Below are 21,290 nucleotides of genomic sequence, written 5' to 3' on the forward strand. Positions count from 1 at the left end.
GCATGTACAGTCAGAGTTTCTACAAGGCTAGGCGCTGCTCCTAGCAAAGAGACATCATATTCTCCCCATTGTGTTGTCCAAAATAATTTTGCATGCTCAAAGCCTAGTGTGACCACAGCTTTAAAATACTTTCTCATATCACAGTCTAATGAGCAAGGACAATTGTGAATAAGCCATCTGAAGGTTGACTTACAAACATTACATGTCAACTTCTGGCTGAACCAAAAGCCAATCATTTGGGACAGGGCAACCGATTTGTTCAACCGATGGATGACATGGGTAGTGCAGAAAGCAGCCCTCTACATTGCCCTCTACATGAGTAAATCATCTAAATCACAAAAATTTGCGCTATGCGACTAAAATATGTACGGTATGTTATTAGCCACTGGCTAGTAAACATTTAGATTTTGCTCGCCAGAGATTTAGTTGTGCAGTGGCGAAGAAAAACTTAAACACTGTCTTCCTTAACCACAAAACATCCTAATACTGAATAAGAAGCAGGTGATTATGAAGCTGGATTCAACCTCATCTGATTTGTCTTGTGAACGTACACACTGAAAGAAATGTACCTGTTCTAAATGGAACTCACCAAGTAAAATTTAGTTTTTTTTAAGTTACTAGATAGTCAAGACATTGTCGAAAATAATTAACAGGTAGGCTAAGCCAAATCTACGAGAGGGAAAAATGCACTGAAAAGTTGAGAGTACTGTATTTCACGATGTGCAGTCGTGCATTAGCCATTGATCTAATATGACAGGTGTTCTGTTAAGAACTTTAGTAAGCCAATGACAGTTACGATGTAAAAAAAAAGAAAAAGAAAAAATATGCATGTGATGTAACCTACAATAATCCTAATGTATTCTAAACATGATGTGCAGTGCACACAGAATAAAAGATAGTTTAACCCGTTAACAATCAGCACCTCGTTGAAAACAGCCTCCTTAATCAGCAGATTAAAATAAATAGCATTCCTTGCTATTTGAATGATGTAAAGCTAAATATGACAATGAAATGTACAATCTTGCATACTTCATTGCATGAAATAATATATATGAAAACTATATATACTCAGGGTTGGGGAGTAACGTACGTACGTTTTTTTTACGTACGTAAAAATGTAATGGGATTATGTATTTAAAATACAAAATGTAATTAACTGTATTCCACTACAGTTAAAATTAGAATGCAGTTGCATTCAAAAAGTATTTTGATTACTTTAGAGATTACTTTGCATTTTATTGTCATTTGTTTCATTTAATATTTAGTATTTATTTCAGATGGAAAACATTTATACATATAAATGAAGTGATCCAAAGTGCATTTGAACAGCAGTGAAACACTTTCTTATGATGAACATTCTTATGATGTGTTCATACGAGCAGATAGTAAGTTTGGAGCAGAAGAAATAGAAATAAAACTTGTGTAAATTGTCAGCTTTACGCTAAGCTAAAATGCTATTTCTAGCCATTTTAGATATACACTTTACCAGGCATAATCATATTTTGTTATCAATCAAATTCACGTTGGATCATAATTTCTTTTTTCTAGTAAGAGCTTTTTGCATTGTTTTCATGTAAAAATATCAAAAAATCCTTAAATCAAGATACATTTAATTGATCTTGTTCTGGAAACAACACTGCATAAGATATTTAGGTTTTTCTACATAAATGGTACCATTCTAATCTTGAATAGATACCTCCAATTTATCATTTAGACTATTCACCCTACTTACTGGCCCCATAAGAATGATATGTTGCATGGAGCTGATTAGAGGCAATCATTCTCTGGTTTTATTTCAGCCTCATCATCCCTGCATCTCACATGTCAGCACTGCAACCTACTGACCCCTCCCACATCCCCACTGTCCTGTCCAAATTCACCTGACGTCTCCCGGCCAATGGCGGGTCATCTCAGATTGACACAGACAGCTACAACTCACTGGGCTAGAGACTTATCACCAGCAGGCAGCTTGAAGTGACTTAGAGGCCCAGTGATGCCTGATCTACATCATAGTCGGTTTCCTTGCTCATTTCTCCATTCATTTTCAACAACTACAACATTTGTCAGTAAACACTAAAAGAGGCGGTTAGCCGACTAGGTGTTTCTCAGAAGGAAGTGCTTCTCAACAAGTATTTACACATGAAGATAATATTTTATCCCAGCTTTATCCTTTCAATCAAAGTATGAAACTGAATTACACATTTTATAGACTATGTGGTGGTTGCATTTCAATTCTGTTGAACTTACTGAGGGGATGCGTCAGATGTGAGCTCACGTGAACACTGAGGTACATTCAACATGGTGGCGCTCTGCTGCTTCTCTGCATTTCATTCAGACCGTGGAGAACCGAGAAGAATTTATAGACAACTAATTGTACCACGAGATGGATGTTGATACGCAAACACGGGAAGAACTACATAACCCAACCAAATGCCAAAAAATAAATAAAAATGACTCATCCACTGACATGGACGATCTGATTTCCACTGGTATTGAGGTAAGTGTATTGAATTATATCAATAGCTAATTAGATGTACTCGGGATTTTACATCAAGAGATAAATGATTGTGGCAGGGCGGAGGGCGGGACCGGGTGATGTAGGATCACGACCCGGCCCCGCCCTCCGCCCTGCCACAATGATTTACAAACTAGCCTACAATTCACCCACCTACAAATCAATGATCAACATAGAGAAAACAAAGAGTAAAGAGTTTGGAGTAAACTACCAGGCAATCGCTTTCCTTGCAGACAGAGTTCATAAAAAAAGAAAATAAAGAAATTAAAGGAAATATTCTGGACATTCAGGTGAAATGCATGCAAGACAACCTTGCATTCTCAGGGATTCCTGAGAATGTCACTGAGACACCAGAATCCACAATTCAAAACATCATGTGCCGTGAACTGAAACTCCCCGTTGACATTGTCAAGAATGTTACTTTTCATCCTGTGCATTGTCTCGGCTCCCACCAGAAAAATCGTCAATGGCCAATTAAAAGAACCAAAGTACTAGGCCATCTAAGAAAACTGAATCCAGATATCTGCCTTCAAGAAACTCACCTTTTGGAAGCTGAACACAAGACACGTCAAACCTCACACTTCACAAAGATATACTCTGCATCTTAACTAAGAAGAGAGCAGTTGCTATATTAATTAGTAAAAATATATCAAATGTTAATAAAACACATTTAGCCAACCCAGAATGGCGCTACATCATTATAAATATCTCTATAAAAAATTATGTACTGACTACTGCTAACATCTGCAGGCCAAACACTGATAATCAACAACTTTTCCATAATTGTTTTCTTCACAATCCAATTTCTCTGAATCTACTATTATAATTGGATGAGATTTTAATACAGTTTTGAATCCAATAATTGACAAATCAACCAATCCAGACACAAAAAGATCCTGGCACTCTTCCGATATCATCAAACAAAATATGGTTAACTACGGTCATGGCAATGACTGGAGGCTTGCAATCCCCACCTCAAAGGAATACACTTGTTTACCCCCAGTCCATAGATTTTTCTTATTGAGTAATTCTATTGTCCCTGATATAATAGAACCCTCAATTAACCCAATTATTATTTCCGACCCTTTGACTATTAAAACTCGAAATACCTTTAAACCCACACTTAGAATTTTCTTTGCTCCAAGACAAAGAATTTGATGATTATTTCAAACAAGAATATTTTTTTTGTTTTTCGTGGAAACAAATTATTAACTTGAACTTACTGCATTAATATTATGGGTAACAGCTAAAGCAGTATAAAATAATAGCATACTCATCATATAAGCATAAGAATGATCAAGAACTAGAGAAGGAATTAGAAAACAGATTAAAATCATTACATGTTGCCTATGCTCAAAACCCCAAAGAACAAATATTAAAGAAACTAAACACAAAACACAATAAAATGTAAGAAATTGCACATAAAAAAAAAAAAAAAAAAAAATCCAAAAACAACGGCTAAGCCGCACTGAATAAAAATATAATGATAAATTAGAAAAGTATCTTGCCAATTTGATTCAACGTAACAAAGAACCGATAAAAACAATAACAAATACTGAAGGTAAGATTTTACATAATATACAAGTAATTAATGATACCTTTCGATCATTTTATAAAAACCTGTATACCAATGGGGAAAAAAGAAAATCATGAAAAGACTAAAAACTTATTAAATAATATAGATTTACCAAGGTTAATTTCATCCCAAAGGGAAGCACTAGATGAACCGATAACAGAAGATGAATAAAAAAAGGCTCTATATTCATTATCAAATAATAAAGCTCCTGGAATAGTTAGTTAACCACCAGAATTTTACAATACATTTTTAAATACAACAATCTTACCCCTATTTTTAAGGATAACTGAAGAAATAAAAAGTCATCATCTATTCCAAAACACATTAATATAGCATTCATCATAGTCCTACATAAACCAAATAAAGAATCAACATTATGTACAAGTTACCGACCATTATCTCTCATCAACACAGATATGAAAGTAATTAGTAAAGCCTTAGCCACACCCCTAGAATCTGTTATCTTGTCTCTCATCCATCCAGGTCAAACAGGCTTCATAAAAGAATGACACTAATCAAGCAACACACAAAGCCTATTCAATATCATAAACCTCTGAAAACAACAAAACAAAAATATGATTGTTGTATTTTTTGTTGCTGAAAAAGCATTCAATATAGTAAATTGGAGCTTCCTTTTACTACACTAAAAGTATTTGGATTAGGCAAATCGTTTATTCGCTGGATCAAAACATTATATTCTACACCAACTGCATCAGTCATCATGAATGGTATAATTTCTCCAACATTCCAACTACAACGTGGAACTAGACAAGGGTGTATGCTTTCCCCACTTCCCATTGCATTAATTATAGGACCATTAGCCGCCACAATAAGACAGAATGACAACAATATGGGCATCGCATCTAAAACAAAAAACATCCAGAAAATCTCTTTATATGTAGATGTCATCTTACTATTTCTAAAAAATCCTATAAATTCACTTAAAGAAGTTGGTGAACTGGTTAATATCTACTCAGAAATCTCAGACTACTCCATAAATTGGACTAAATCTACTGTTTTACAGTTACATGGGAAACCTCAAGATACTGGATTACTGGGCACCCCCTTTAATATAGGTAATATCACATATCTATGTATAAAAATATCCACCAACACTACAGAATTATTCAACCTTAACATCATCCCTGGCCCCTGGCTCTCGTTGTGGTGGTCTGTCTTCTTGGGGTTGGTGAGTGTTGGGGTACTTTTGTGTTGCTGTGTGTGCCCCATTTAATTGCCCTGATTGCTGGAGCTGGGTCTCAGCATTACATTACAGCTGTTGGGAAGCACTCAAATAGTCCCTCATTTGCCCTGAAAGTCAAATCTGGACCTCTTGGAGCATCTGGGGGTAGGCAATGAGATGTGCAGAGATTGATGGAAACCAGAGATATTATAGTGCTCTTTGGAGCAGAAGGCAGGACTGTGCAGGCTGGGGATCCATATGCGAGAATGAAGGTTGCCTCTGATCACTTCGGAGCGGCAAAATGCAGGGTTTTTTTTTAACCCATTTTTTTTCTTCTTTCTTTATCTACACTTCTCCGATAGTATCATAACTAAGTTGTTTAATAAACATTTGATTAAGGAAAAGAAGAAAACAACATAAACAATTATATAAATCAAATATAACCTAAACCAATGATCCAGTTACCAGTTACTACACACCCATTAATACATTTAAGGCTGAGGCTAAACCCACGCACTATTATTTGCAATCTAGGTGTGTTTTACCTGGGTAGCTCAGAGAGTAAAGACACTGACTCCCAAGAAGTGCTGAGTGACTCCAGCCAGGTCTCCTAAGCAACCTAATTGACCCAGTTCCTAGGGAGGGTAGATTCACATGGGGTTAATCTCCTTGTGATTGCTATAATGTGGCTCGCTCTCAGCAGGCCACGTGACGAGTTGGGCGTGGATGCTGCGGTGGATTGAATAAAGCCTCCACATGCGCTATGTCTCAGCGGTAACAAGCTCAACAAGCCACGTGATGAGATATGCGGGTTGACAGGACAGATTTGTCCTCCACAACCAAGACTGAGGTGAGTCACTATGCCACCACGAGGACTTAAGAGTGCATTGGGAATTGGGCATTCCAAATTGGGGAGAAAAATACACCTGTCTAACACCTGACTTTTGCTACCAAAACAGCGGCCTGAATGCTATCTCTATCCTGAATGCTATCTCAGGATAGCATTCAGAGATGCTATTCTTCTCAACACAATTGTACAGAGCGGTTATCTGAGTTACCATAGACTTTGTCCGTTCTAACCAGTCTGGCCATTCTCTGTTGACCTCTCTCATCAATAAAGCATTTCCATCTGCAAAACTGCCACTCACTGGATGTTTTTTGTTTTGTGGTTTGAGTATTTCTGTAACTGCAGGGTTCCAGACTGCGACCATTTTTTGAGAATGTGCGAGTTCAAATTTTCACTATTATTTCACTACGGTACGCCTATAATAAGTGTTTATATTCTGACTATTTTATCCCGGGCTCGGCTTGGCTGCGATGTTGCCCAGTGCCTGCGTGACTCACCATAGACATTAACGGAGAGAAGTAGCTCCGGCTACAGTGTTCTTCCGCAAGAAACGTGCAGTTTATTTATAAACAACGTACACGTCACACGCATTGCACTCTGATGGTGAAACGCGCCAATTCCGAATTCACGAATTAAAATGAAAAGGTCAATTGCTGAATACTTTAAAAAACAAAGTGTGGAAGTCAAGGATGCTGGTGGAAAGGACCAGCCAACGAGCCAGCACACAGACACAACTGATGACGAGAGCACAGGTGCGGACAGGGAGGAACTGAGTGAGCAAAGGAAAAAGAAAAGGCACAACTTCCAGCAGCAATGGCTTAGACAGTACCCGTGGTTGCGATACGAGGCCAATGCCATGCATTGTTTGTACTGTAAACAGTGTGGCCCATCCATTGCAGGTCATTCTAAATTTGTTACAGGGTCTACACAATTTAAGATTGAGTCTATTAAACTGCACAATGAAAGCAAAAAACATAAAACCTGTAGGGACCGGTGTGTCTCACGAAACACCGAGCCCCTTCCTACATCTTTTCAGCGGTTAGATGAGAGTAATCGCTCGATAGAAGAAAAGGAAATGATTATAAAATGTAACACTGCTTATAACATAGCAAAAGAGGAACTCCCGTTCACAAAATTCAAATCAGAAATTATACTGATGAAAAAGAACGGGTTGAATGTTAATCCCACTTATGCCAACGACATGGCCTGTGCCCAATTTATAGGAGTGATAGCAGACAATCTGTGAAAAAAGACGGCTGAAAAAATTATATATCAAACATTAAAAAACATAAATGTTTTTATAATAGTTTTTTTGATTTGATAGTTAAAAGATTAAAACATTTTGCTAACATGAGGTCTTGTGTCACTGTCAGTCTTTTTACATCAGTGCAAAACTAGGGTATGCAGATTAAGACCACTATTCATTAGCATGCATTGATTAATCCCATGGCATGTAGCAAAAAAAAAGAAAAGGTGCGACCAAATCATATGCTGGTGCGACCAACTGAGAAAGTTGGTAGCACCAGTGCAACCAGTGGAAAAGTTAGTCTGGAGCCCTGAACTGCTGATCTCTTGGGATTTTCACACACAACAGTCTCTAGTATTTACTCAGAATGGTGCCAAAAACAAAAAACGTCCAGTTAGGGGTAGTTCTGCAGATGGAAATGACAAGTTGATGAGAGAGGTTAAGAGAGAATCGACAGGCTGGTTCGAACTGACAAAGTCTATGGTAACTCAGATAACCACTCTGTACAATTGTGGTGAGAAGAATAGCATCTCAGAATGGAAGTTTGGCACTGTTTTGGTGGCACGAGGGGGACAATTTTAGGTGGGTGGTTTTAATAATGTGGATGATCAGTGTATGTTGTATAGTGTGAATTTCTCCTGTTATGTATGTTTGTCAATGTATTGTACTGTCTGTTCTTATGTTCCCCTCCTGCATGGTGTTCCCATTTATGCATGTGCTTTTTTGACTATCTCATGTATCTCCAATAACTGTATGTACTATCTGTAGCAATAAAAAAAGAACTCACTGAGCTTTCAAAAGACAATATATCAAGGTGAAACCTTCAAAAGATCCAGAAAATCATGGGACAAGATGCTATGCTACACTTGTTCTGACAGTCAATTAATTTGAGCAGAGCAGGGATATAAAAGGAGAGGATGGTAGAGAAAGAAAAAAGACAAAATGCTAGTTCTATCAAACTTTTTACTTTTTACTAATGATTTTTCCTTATATTTAGAATATCATTGTGGGTGGTTAATCCTCATAGTGCAAACAGGGAGGATGTAATTGTAAACCTCTTATGAGTGTGCCGAATCTGCACCACTCCACTGCATTAACATCCCTATTTCACTCAATAACACACGCCCCCATCCTGAAAGGGACCAGTCTCTAATTTATTTGTTCACATTCCTAAAGCCAGCAGCAAATAAAAGAACACAGGTGTGCATCAATATAGTTACACTGAGGCCAGAGTGTGACCCTGTCCCCCTCTCAAAACAAAACTGTTGACAGGCATATTATTTGCAGAATGGGATGCATGAGGCTGCATGTTTAGCTCTCTGCTGAATTGACAATCGATGCTCTTTGACGTCCCCCTCCTACTGCAAGTTAGGCAAACCCAGTTAATGTATCTTCAAGTGGTGTTCTCCTTGATTCTGCAATTGCCAGGAGTTCTGCAATATAATATTACAATAGTTATCACACGGATTAATGGATGGATGAATGGATGGATGGATGAGTGTAATCCGGTGTTCTGACAATCTGTGCTACCAGCTCAGGATGTGCTACCAGCAGTAAAAACAGTTATATGTCAACTTAAAAAATGGGTAGCACATGTCTGGAGGCATGGGAAAATGAGAACCTGTCGGTATGAACTACAACAGCATGAAATGTGTTAAAAACCTAGGTAGCATACCTTGTCAGGCAGATAATACCTATCTGGATGTGCTACCAGCATAACTATCGTGGAGTGTGATATGGTATGAAGCTGTACAAAGCACTAACCCTACCCCAAAATCTAACCCCAACCCTAAAACTGTGTGAATATAGTACTGGTAGCGCATTCTGATAGGTAGCATATATTTTTAGGACACCTGTTCACAAAAAATTACTAGTTCCAGTTCTACTGAATGAATCAGTCAAAAGAGTCAGTCTCAAACTCATATAACTATAAAAATGTGTTAGACTTAAACCTGTGTCAGTGACTAATATGGTATGATAAAGGGTAGTTAAATGTACACATTATATTGTATATTTACTGTTTATATATATATAAACAGTAAATATATTAACAAAATTGGTATAGTTTTGTTTTGTAATTTTAAGTAATACATTTAGTATTTGTATTATTAATTTTTTTGGACCAATTACTGGGGGAGGGCACGGAAGTACTAAACAAACTGTTAATTGAATGGACCTTTATTACCCAAACCATAAGTATGAGCAATAGTAATTGTGATGCTTGATAAGAACACATATTCATGTGTCCACTCAATATGGTAACATAGGAGTATACTGTAGAAATACTGTACTGTATCGATTGTTTCCTTCCACTTGTATTTTCCAAAGCCAGGATCAGCTCAGGATTTACATACCCACATCCACCCATTTCTCAGATAACGATTAGTCCCTCTGGCTGTGCGGTGTTACCTAACAAGCTCCAGTAGCATACTGTGAGTTCACATCTGCTTCTCCATTCATTGACTTATGAGCACGGAAACCTTTCACCATAATGTAGAAGAGCTGACTGCATAAGACTGCAACAGAGCAGGAAAATGTTACAATTCATTTTCATCTTACTATTCATTATATTATGAAAACACTTAACAGATTCAGCAAACCTCTGTACTTACAATAAGTAGCAGGTTTTGTGGATATTATGTTAATGTGTCTTTGTCTTGTCTTATATTTTGAAGCTTTGTTCTATTGTTTTTGCCATGGCTGTGGTTATACTTCCTCTTTTTGTATTAAGTAATTTCCTATCTTGACATTGATTTGTATGATTGGTTTGTGTTGATCTGTCTGGTCAGTTTATTGGTTCTTATTAGTTGCATTGTTTTAAGATTAGTTTATGTAATTCTGACTTCCATTCAACTTTGAAAGTCAGAAAATCCATCTTCCTACTAGGAAAAGTGCAATGAAATGTCACTTGAAGTTGGACCTCCAACTTGGAAACTTGTGCAGACACAACGCCAATCTCTGGTGAGAGTTGAACACCTACTAAGTTAATTGGAGCAAAACAGATTTGTTTCCTTACAGGTCATATTCCGAACATCTGGTATCTGGAAATGGAATGCCTTTATGGTCAAAGATCAGAGATGTCAAGTAGGAATATCCCTCACCCAACTTTGAATGGGATACATCATAAGCCCTCATGTTTTCCTTGTTCTTCATTTTGTGTTAAATTTTGTTTGGGTCCCATAGGTAATGGCAGCTCATATCTCAATTGTTTCTCCAAGTCAGCAATGAGATTAAATAGAGAGCAAAAGCAGACTGTAGGATTATCCATGAACAAAGCCATCAAATGAACACAACTCCACATTCCACAGATCAGAGAGCCATTACAGTTATAAAACAAATTTGTGGCACCTAAATTGCTGAAGGAGATACCTGCCATACCTGCTTTATCTCAAACTAGGGTTTGCAATGACAAAGCTGAACAATAAAGAAAAACCTCCTTTGTTCCACAAACTTAAACCCTCTGTAAGACCAAATGGCCAAGTAACACTTTGTGACATTAATGCACAAATCCGACTCGTGAAGACAGTCTCAAAGCCCGAAATCAACATAGACCTAACTCAGTGACATTTGTTCCTCCCCGGGACACCTCCTCTCCCCATCTGCACATTCTCTCTTAGCTCAGCAGAGACCGCATTGACCCACAATGTATACAAAACCTAGCCTTGCTAGATTATCCTGAAAATTACTTTATGACCTGTGATCCCTTTATAACTGATAAATGTATGATTATAGCCTGATGTACCTTATAAAATATGTGCAGTGATTTGTAATCACTAATAAATGACAAATCAATGATTATAATCTTTAATCTTGAATTATTCATCTCATTCTACTAAGAATGGTAACTAGTCAAGGCTTAACCTGATAATATACCGCGACAATCAGGTTTCTCATAACGTGTAATATCCATGTTGTAAAACCAATTAATTAACCAGTATGATTTGTAACCAGGGATTTTCATATTTTGTTACTTACACGTGTAATATTCATGAAAGAATGTCACATTTAGTATGTAAATGCCTGCTTGCTTGTGTAGAAAATATTGATGACAATGAATGTCATGTCTCTTGCACTCAAGATATTAAATGTTTAATATTTCATGATTAAACATTCACTATTTTGAGCAGGAAGAGTGTAAGGATTCTCCACACAAATGATTGTAAATACATTTTTAAAGGGACACACCAGTTGACTTTGGAAAGCCACTTCTGATTGTCTCAGGACACCTTTGGGGTGTGGCCAATTTCAGTTCAAATGTTTACAAAACAGGAAAAACTCCCTCTTAGAATTCTGCTTCTCTTGCAACGCTCTCTTGGAACCGTCGCTTGGTCTCCTCTCTTCGGCTCTCTTGCTTCTTCCTAATCCTCCATGCCATGTAGAGTCCAAGGAAGACTCGGGACAAAGTCCCAAGGAAGCCTCTCACTCTCTGCTCAATGGTTTACACACCCAACAGGTTTTGCATGTCTTCCTTGCAGAAGGCCTCGAAGCAAAGCCCACCTCATTAGGGCTGGGATAAATGATTATTTTTTAAACGATTAATCGAGCGATTATTTTTTCGATGCATCGATTAATCTAACGATTCATTTTTCCAGTCCAATTCGATTTCGATTAATCGACTTGTGACAACATCGGTAATACCGGTTTCATCGGGGGTGGGGGTGTATAAAATGTAAAAAAAAAAAACATTTGCCGGGAGTTTGATTGACTGGCGATCTGATCAATCAATCATAATACGCCGTTTTTGTCCGACAAAGTAGTCAGGAGAGAGAAGATTAACGTCGGTGGATTTGAATAATGGATTGTAGGCTACTGTACTGACATCTTTCCGCGGTTAAAACAACAGTCCTTCTGATGTAGGCTATATTCATGTTTAGCCTATTTGATGCAATAAATTAACCAAGGAAAAGATGATCGGTTCACGAGCAGCTTTAACTGAGGCAATCTGTCACGACACATTAAAGAGCCACAAAATAGTAGGCCTATTTATGGTTTAATTTTCTTTGAATGACCAAATTTGAAAGTTGAGACTTTATTAAATGTTACCTGCTTGGTCCTGTCTGTCAGCGTGTTGTCAGTGTCCTCTATGTATTTTTCACGACATTCATAGCTATAAGCGCATTATTAATAGCTATAAGCTAAAACTTTAGGTGTCGACAACGTATTATAGCCTACTCCAACATCGAGTGCAAAGTGGGGAGTTGAAAAAAAACTTACAGTGCTCTGTCATCTGCAGCTGCAACCGGGTGGCGCCTCTTAAGGTGCTGGTGCATTGCCGTGGTGCTAGAATGGAAGGCCATCTCCATTTTGCAAAGACGACATATCACAGATTTGTTTCCTTTTAAATTAAAGAATTCCCATACTTCAGAGGAACGAGTGCATGCCGCCTTGCACTTCTGATAGTCTGAGGAGCCACTCGTGTTGCTACTAGTCGTCGTCGGACCCAAATCTTTGTTTTGGGTCCGACGAATCGACGCGCATATTTTGCGTCGACGTATTTTTTGCGTCGACGTCATCGATGACGTCGACGCGTTGTCCCAGCCCTACACCTCATCATCCATCCAGACAATAACTATCCACGATCATAGTCCAAAATATTGACAGAACTAACTTTCTTCAAATGCCTAAAAACCAAGCAACACAAAGAATGCAACACAAGGAAACACAACGACACGCAAGTACATCTCCAGACTTTTGCTCAAAGTGCTGGCATATTAGTTAAATGATTTGGGTAATCAGATTGCAAATTGATTTAGACTAAAAGAAGGATAAATGGTTCTTAAGATATTGTCAACAGACTCCATAAAGTTCATTTTCTCTGTCTTGATCATATACTTCACATTTTATCACTACTCGCCAACCTGTTTCATATTGTATGTGTTAGATAAATTGTATGTTTAGAATAGCAATAAAGATTGTCAGTATTAAAAGATAATTTAACTGGTATATTTAGATAAATAATCTCATCCCTGTTTTTAAAAGATTTCACTTCAAAGCTGTACCTAAATATGTGTAATACTATTTTTTACAAGCCATGAGAATAATATTACTCCAATAAATGAATTAATCATAATTCCCTTATTAAAGCTAATTCCTTACAATAGAAATTGTAAGCGGATACAACAAGACGTTGTATTACGATTTTAATGGTGGAGAATTTTTTTCATACAAATAATCTAGTTATTTGTCATTTATCTAATTTATAATGGTTGTCGAAAGTGTTTATAATGGAAATCCATTATACATTTCCTTACATAGTAATGTACAATAAGGACAGTTTAATTTAATTCCTAGCTCACACATACTGTTTTCTACATATAATGGTGGAGAATTGCGGCACTATAATCCGTACCGTGTACATCTACATCAACTGAAATTTGCTTCAAGACAGAAATCTCCTGTTCTTCCAAATGGAGAATGAAGTCACCTTTTTCTTATGGCCTATTTACACTTGTTCACTTCATGCATTTTTACTGATCGGATTGAGACTTGAGTCTCATTTCAGAGATTCCAGAAATGTCTCAAAGCGTTCTCAAATTTGCCAAGAAAAGACTGCAATCAAAAGTCAGTGATTTGAAAATGAACTCAAATGTTTCTCCTCAAAATCAGCTGAGAACAAATGAGCTGAGCAACGCACATTCACTGTACAACTTTTACTGTATGTCAACAATTGTCTCATTTGTGTCTATTTCTCCTGAGCTATGAAAAAGCAACCTCTGAGCAATACACTTGTCCTCAGGGCTATTTATGGCTCATTTTGTTTGTTTTCTAGTTCATATCAAGTTCCGGTCATGACATGGTTTTTACTCTTTGTTTATTAAGAATTTTGCTTGTTACTTTCCATTTGCGAGTTATTAAACTGCACTTGGGTTCACATTCATCTCGTTTTGTGAGCCCAAATTACGCAAAAAGAAAATCATGTCGGGCTTTGCCTCAATTCACTTTTGAGATAATTAAGCAGATATGGATCTGTATTTGGGTTTAAATGAGATAATACAAGACGCTACACTTATAAAACTGTACTATGGGCTTAAAGCTTTTTTAAGCAAAAAGTTGAGAGGGATTTGAACTGTCTATTTTAAAATGTGTTAGGATAAGAAACTTAAGTAACATAAGTAACATTTAACTGACAGTATCTCCACTGCTGGAGGCATTTTCTTGTCACATAAGGCAGACAAAGGTAAAGTGTTTAAAGGGGGATTAGATGTCTCATTTATATGCATTGAATTGACTGAAGCACTTGAGTGGACTGCTGCTCTGGAAAAACACAATGGACTTTGTTTTCAATCCTTTGGAAAATCCTGCAGAGTAGGATACAGGAATGTTCAGGCACACAGTTGAAAATCCAGACAAACTCAACAAAAGCCCAAAAAAACTCTGGAAGCAAGATTGTCTTTTCATGTCACTGGACCTTATAACACAACATTCCACTCTAATAGTCTAACTCAAAGATGAGGAAAAATTAAAAGGTTCTGTAACATAATTAATTGAGTGTTTTTCTTTTTCTTCTTTAATTCCATTTTTTAAACCACTTCTTGATGTCTGTGACATGTCAGATCAGATGACAGAACCTTGTGACATACACAACAATAACCTCCCTTGATACAACATTACTAAGATAAGTAATGTCTTGTGATAGTCTTTGGACTACATGCTCCAGAACATTATGATTTCACCACTGCAAAATAAGAGATGGATGGTGTTTGCCAAAAAAAGGTACATCAATAAGCTTCAAAATGTTCTGGCTTTGCATTGGTCTTATGCTGCCTTTTAAAAGCATTCAGTTTTTGCATTGTTTCAGGTGCCATTACATTGGTGGCAAATGTAGAATGATGACAGGTAATGTTTATGGAGCTCAACAAGTAGAGTATTGCGCTAGCAATGCCAAGATTACAGGTTTGATTTCCAGGAATCACACACTTACAGAATGTATAGCCTGAATGAACTGTAAGTCACTTTTTTGCCACATAAATGATTGTACAGTAAATGGAAATGAGAGTGAGAATGTAGAAGATTTTGGGACAGTGAATGTTGGCATCTGCTATTTTATATAGGCTAAATAAACATCAGTGCACATATTTAGACAGTGATTGGAATTGTCAAGGTCTCAGCTAAAGATTTAAAATCTGACAACAAAATGGGAAATAAATACAAAGGGGCAGATTCACTAAGAATGAATTGCAGTCTGTAAAAGTGGCATTTTTCTGTACACTTTTAATGGTTTAGCACCTGACTCACTAAATAAATTATGCAGATCAGGCAACGGCACTGTGGTGATGTGGCCGTGGCCGAGCGACGTCTGTGGAAAGTGAGGCTAGGAGAGGAAGAGCGGTAAGGATTGACACCTGGGGAGAATAACCTCTAACAGCTGTTTTGTGTTACAGTGAGAGCTAGAGAGAGATAAAGAGCAGCCTGAGCCGCAGTTGGGGGAGAGAGGGACCTGAGTGCAGTGACAGAGAGCGCTTCTTTTCGTTTGTGTTTGAGCTGCTGAGTTTTTGTTGTGAGTGCGCTGAAAAGCAGCACACAATAAATAACCTGAAAGTGTGTAAGCTGGTTCCCGCTTCCTCGTTTCCCCTGGACGGACCTGAAGTGACACAGGCTCAAACACGGCCACAAAATCATTGCTGAACACAATTTGCAAGCACAGTTCTGATTTTGCGGAGTGCTATATAGTGGAAGATGCAGCAAGCTACAACATTTGACACACCCTACCAGGATTGTAGAGCATCACTTTGATCCAGACACCTGAATCACCTCTTAAACAGGCAGAAAGTGCACTTGACGACACAGCACATCTGGATATATGCCAGGATACAATGCTCTTCTCCATCAATAGATGATTATATGATTAATTACTGCTGATATGATCAGTTGAATATGTTCACAAACCTCTCTTTTAAATACACCTTTTACCACCTACTTACATTTGGCAGTAATAGAGTGATCTAAATTGTGTCAGGCAAATTTTGTGAATGAAGCGCAATCTAGAATGAGCCTAATTAACATAAAAAGGAGGCGTGTTTGAACAGAAAGGAATGACTTAATTTAAATATTTCAGTGCTGATTGTGCTAAAATAGATTGCAGGTGGTTAGTGAATGAGACGCAGGTTTTTGCACTGTAATATCAGGCGCAAACTTGCCGCAACTGTTTAGTGAATCTGCCCCTCAGTCTCTGTTGAGAAGTAAAGGTGAATATTAATAGCAAACACCAATAGCTTCTGTTGGCATTTACTTTTGTGTCAATTCAAGGCAGATAGTGTGATCTATTCAGCAACACCAGAGCAGAACGACATTAAAATTTGCATGATGAAAAATCTGTGTACTTATATTAAATGGAATTACATTACTCAGCATACATATACAGGAAAAAAAAATCTAACATTTGCTAGATACACCTCCGTTTAAAGAACGAAAAGCCTTTTCCTCAAAACACAAGCTACTTGTCTAATGAAATCTAGAGGGATTACACAATGCAGCCCACATCCTTCACCTGTTTTAGGAATATCTTCAGGGTGTAAACCTTTTTTTTTCTCATATCGCTCCTGCACTCGACCTAAAAGGGATTAAACAGCTAGCACGCACACAAAGACATACAGCAAACACACACACAGGCACCCCCACGCTCATCAGAATATATTTGCACGATTATATTTTTTGCTTCTGCAGACAACAGAAGCATTATTAATTAACACCATTGAAAAAAATAACAATAACACTAGATTTGTACATATTCTGAATGAAATGTGATTGATTTTGTTTCATCTTACACCAGGCAACAATTCAATCGCTTAGAAAAGTAATAACACATCTCTCCTTTAAAGATGCATTATTTGAGGTGCCATTCATCTCAATAGCAAAAACTGTGCAAACAGCCTAGAGATTGTACATTTGCTATGTATGAGCAATATAGTAATAGTGATGCTTGCCATGGTGAAATCAATTAACTAATTCAAAATAGCATGGTCTTTACATATATGTCTTTAGAAATTGCAGTATAAAAAGTTTGAATGTCCTTAATTGTGCAGTTTTTCACTGAGTGGCATTCACATTTGTATAAGATAAACAGTTACATTGGGTAGCAACACGTGGGTGTGCAGACAACAGTAAGAACTGAGATATGTATGTTGTTAGTTTGACCAATGCTTTTAGATTTTTTTAGGGGTTGTCACGTCACTTGATTTGTTGCTGTGATAATAAAGGCAAGAATTTATTCTGCATACCATGACAACCACACCACGCTTTTGTGGAAAAAGCTGTTATTTAACAGCCTTAGAATGAAGCCAACTTTACAGAATGTTGTCAGTAGATCTTATTCTAGACTACCCTTCTTTAAGGTAAAAAAAAACAAGCAAAAAAAATAAATAATAATTACTGCATACGTTGTGTTTTGAGTGCTGGTCCACAACATAGAATGCTGGTATTCAATTTTTTCATTTTGTAGCCTGTTTACCAGCTAAGATTTACTGTGAACAACATGGATACAGTATGCTGGTACACCAGCTATAAGTGGATGGTCTCTAGATAAATGAATGCATGGTTGCATGTGTTCATGCACCATCACTCAGGAATTTCTAGTATTCTTAGAAACTCTCTGTGAGAAAACAGCACTTTGTCAATTGTGTCCAATAATGCTTTCTGCTGATTTGCCGGAGATAAATTAACAACTCTAAATCCACCCTAAAGTAAGAGAGATCTGAGAGCGAATAAAAGTGTGAAAGAGGCTGAGAGAAAGGGAGATTGGACAGCAGAGTCAAGTAATGTGAAACAGCGGACAAAAAAATATTTGAAATGGCAGATATCGAAGTCTCTTTTAAAGACTCGTTCACACTGACATCTGACTTTTTTACTGGATGTCGGCAAGTTGCTGTGCTAGTCTTCACCACTAGTTGCCATTCCTACTGTTGGATTCAATAACATAACTGAGGGCTGCACAACTGGCCATACCTTTTGAAAATCGAATGACAAATGATGGTAAAAACAAGATGGCATTCTATTTTGACAAGGGACCAGTTTTTTGGGAGGTTTCTTTGGTAAAAACCAAAATTCTGCAGGGGAATATAAGTTGCAGCTGTGCATACTACCTCATATGATAAACAAGATAAATGATAATCAATGCAGTTAATTAAGACAATTTAGGTCATGGTCACATTTTATCATATTTTTTATATATCCCTGCATAAGGGCATATGTAGAGAAATGATACAGAACAGAGACATTTCTCCTCCCATTGGCTTACACTCAACTACAGTATCTCACAGGAGCTTTGAAATGCAAAGTCTGTCATGTAATTACACTGGTAGTCATCACCACATCACTTCGCTGTTGAAATAGATATGATTTTCTCAAGTTCGTCGAGTCACCACACACCTACATTGGGTCAGAATTTGTTGCTGGCGCTCATACTGATAGAAATGATCAACACTGATGAGAAAGTAATGTCTTCCGGTCACCTTGTCATTGCAAGCCGCAGTCAGCATGAACTACGTTTTTGGCTGCAGCAAAAACTGCATTACACGGGATGTCGGAGCACAGCAAAAACAGAGTAGAGAGGAATACTACAGCCATCTGTGCTGCAGTGTATGATTCAAGGTGCTATATCTCTTTTTTTTACACAGGTAAAAAAAATAAGGAACAGTCAAATAAAAAAAAATTATATCCCACAGAAGGGGCTGCCAAGAAACCAGAACGATAGCAGCTGTTGTCCGCATGCTGCTGCGACAGGAGCCCAATGGGATTTAGCTTAAATTTAGCTCAGATAAAACAAATACACATTGAGAGGCATTCTGTAGTTATTGGCTATTGTTTTGATGGGCCATTTTGTGCACACAACAAACACATCAGCGTCAATTTTTTGGACACCATTTTTCTCAAAACTTCTTCAGATGCGGTAAAAAAAGCAAAGTTGCCATTCTGGTGATTTTTGTGACACACCCAGGTGTTAGTTGACAAGGGCGGGGTGGAGATTTGAATAATCCTTGCCCGCCAGATTGAAGTATTGTGTTTTAACAGGGAGATGGTGGGGGAAAGGATGTCCTGGACAGGTGTGGACTAGAAGTAAGGTATTAGCAGAAGGGATTTGGGAACGGAGGGCCTCAGCTCCAGCCTGTCACAGGCATTCACGCACTTGACTACACTTAACAGAGGCAGCCAGCCATGGAGAGACGCACATGGGAAACACGGATGACTGAATGGGTTTGATCACATGGGCCAGCCTCTCTCCGTGTTTGCACAAGCAACACAAAAACCATACCCTGAACAGAAGACACAACATGATGCACACTACCTATGTTGTTGTGATTCACTCTCTGAGGTTTTCTATCAGGTGGCTTTTGTGTGTGAGTAGGGTAGAGAACTGAGAACTGGTTCTTACTCAAAACCAGTTCATTTAAAAATGTAATACTTAAACCAAATTATGTTTGTGATTTCATGATATTCGGTTCAGTTAAATCTGAAGTTTGCAACATGTTTAAAATTGTATTTTCAATTTTGTAAACTAAATTTATTTGAAATGGTTATATTTATAGACATAGCTCTCAGCTAACAAACCATGTAAGGGAACAGGTTTTATATATTATTTTCTTTTTTTCCGAAAATTGACATTTCTTCATTTCACAACTTAAATCTTCCTGTCATGAGTTTTGACTCTGTCAGACACACTAAAAAGCATGCTTTGCTAATTGTATCTATCCAACAAGAGTTTAAAGTATTTACTTATCTAATGATGGTGTTCAATATAGAAGTTATGTGAAAAAAATAAATAATTTATATACATTTTTTTATTTCTGTTTTTACACTATTCAGAAAATTCTGACAGAATTGACAAATGTGAATATTTTTTACTTATATCTTAACTATGAGTTGCCATTTTGTTTTTGTTTTTCCTCAGTTGAAGCTGCTTCTACAATCTAAATTAAAATGCCAAAATGTATCCCACAATTCTAACAGAATGTATCATAAAGGGAATGACGGATTTGACACGTTGATGCTGTGACTACAGAGACTTAAAATATGAATAATAATAATAATAATAATATTATATATATATATATATATATATATATATATATATATATAAAATATTATTATTATTATTATTATTAATCTCCTGAACTCCAAACTGAATGTCAGAATGGGAAAGAAAGGTGATTTAAGCAATTTTGAGCGTGGCATGGTTGTTGGTGCCAGACGGGCCGGTCTGAGTATTTCACAATCTGCTCAGTTACTGGGATTTTCACGCACAACCATTTCTAGGGTTTACAAAGAATGGTGTGAAAAGGGAAAAACATCCAGTATGCGGCAGTCCTGTGGGCTGAAAATGCCTTGTTGATGCTAGAGGTCAGAGGAGAATGGGCCGACTGATTCAAGCTGATAGAAGAGCAACTTTGCCTGAAATAACCACTCATTACAACCGAGGTATGCAGCAAAGCATTTGTGAAGCCACAACACGCACAACCTTGAGGCGGATGGGCTACAACAGCAGAAGACCACACCGGGTACCACTCATCTCCACTACAAATAGGAAAAAGAGGCTACAATTTGCAAGAGCTCACCAAAATTGGACAGTTGAAGACTGGAAAAATGTTGCCTGGTCTGATGAGTCTCGATTTCTGTTGAGACATTCAGATGGTAGAGTCAGAATTTGGCGTAAACAGGCTGGTGGTGGTGGTGTAATGGTGTGGGGGATGTTTTCTTGGCACACTTTAGGCCCCTTAGTGCCAATTGGGCATCGTTTAAATGCCACGGCCTACCTGAGCATTGTTTCTGACCATGTCCATCCCTTTATGGCCACCATGTACCCATCCTCTGATGGCTACTTCCAGCAGGATAATGCACCATGTCACAAAGCTCGAATCATTTCAAATTGGTTTCTTGAACATGACAATGAGTTCACTGTACTAAAATGGCCCCCACAGTCACCAGATCTCA

At 37.6% G+C, this 21,290-nt stretch overlaps 1 protein-coding gene across 5 annotated transcripts in view; it reads right to left on the minus strand.

Annotated features, from left to right (window-relative positions):
- LOC127624560 (cell adhesion molecule 1-like) overlaps positions 1-21,290 on the minus strand; it is a 490,282-nt gene that overhangs the window by 250,884 nt on the left and 218,108 nt on the right. The gene's annotated exons all lie outside the window — the stretch shown is intronic.

The sequence above is a fragment of the Xyrauchen texanus genome, chromosome 31 (genome assembly GCF_025860055.1).
Source record: "Xyrauchen texanus isolate HMW12.3.18 chromosome 31, RBS_HiC_50CHRs, whole genome shotgun sequence".
In the NCBI taxonomy this organism is placed as follows: domain Eukaryota; kingdom Metazoa; phylum Chordata; class Actinopteri; order Cypriniformes; family Catostomidae; genus Xyrauchen; species Xyrauchen texanus.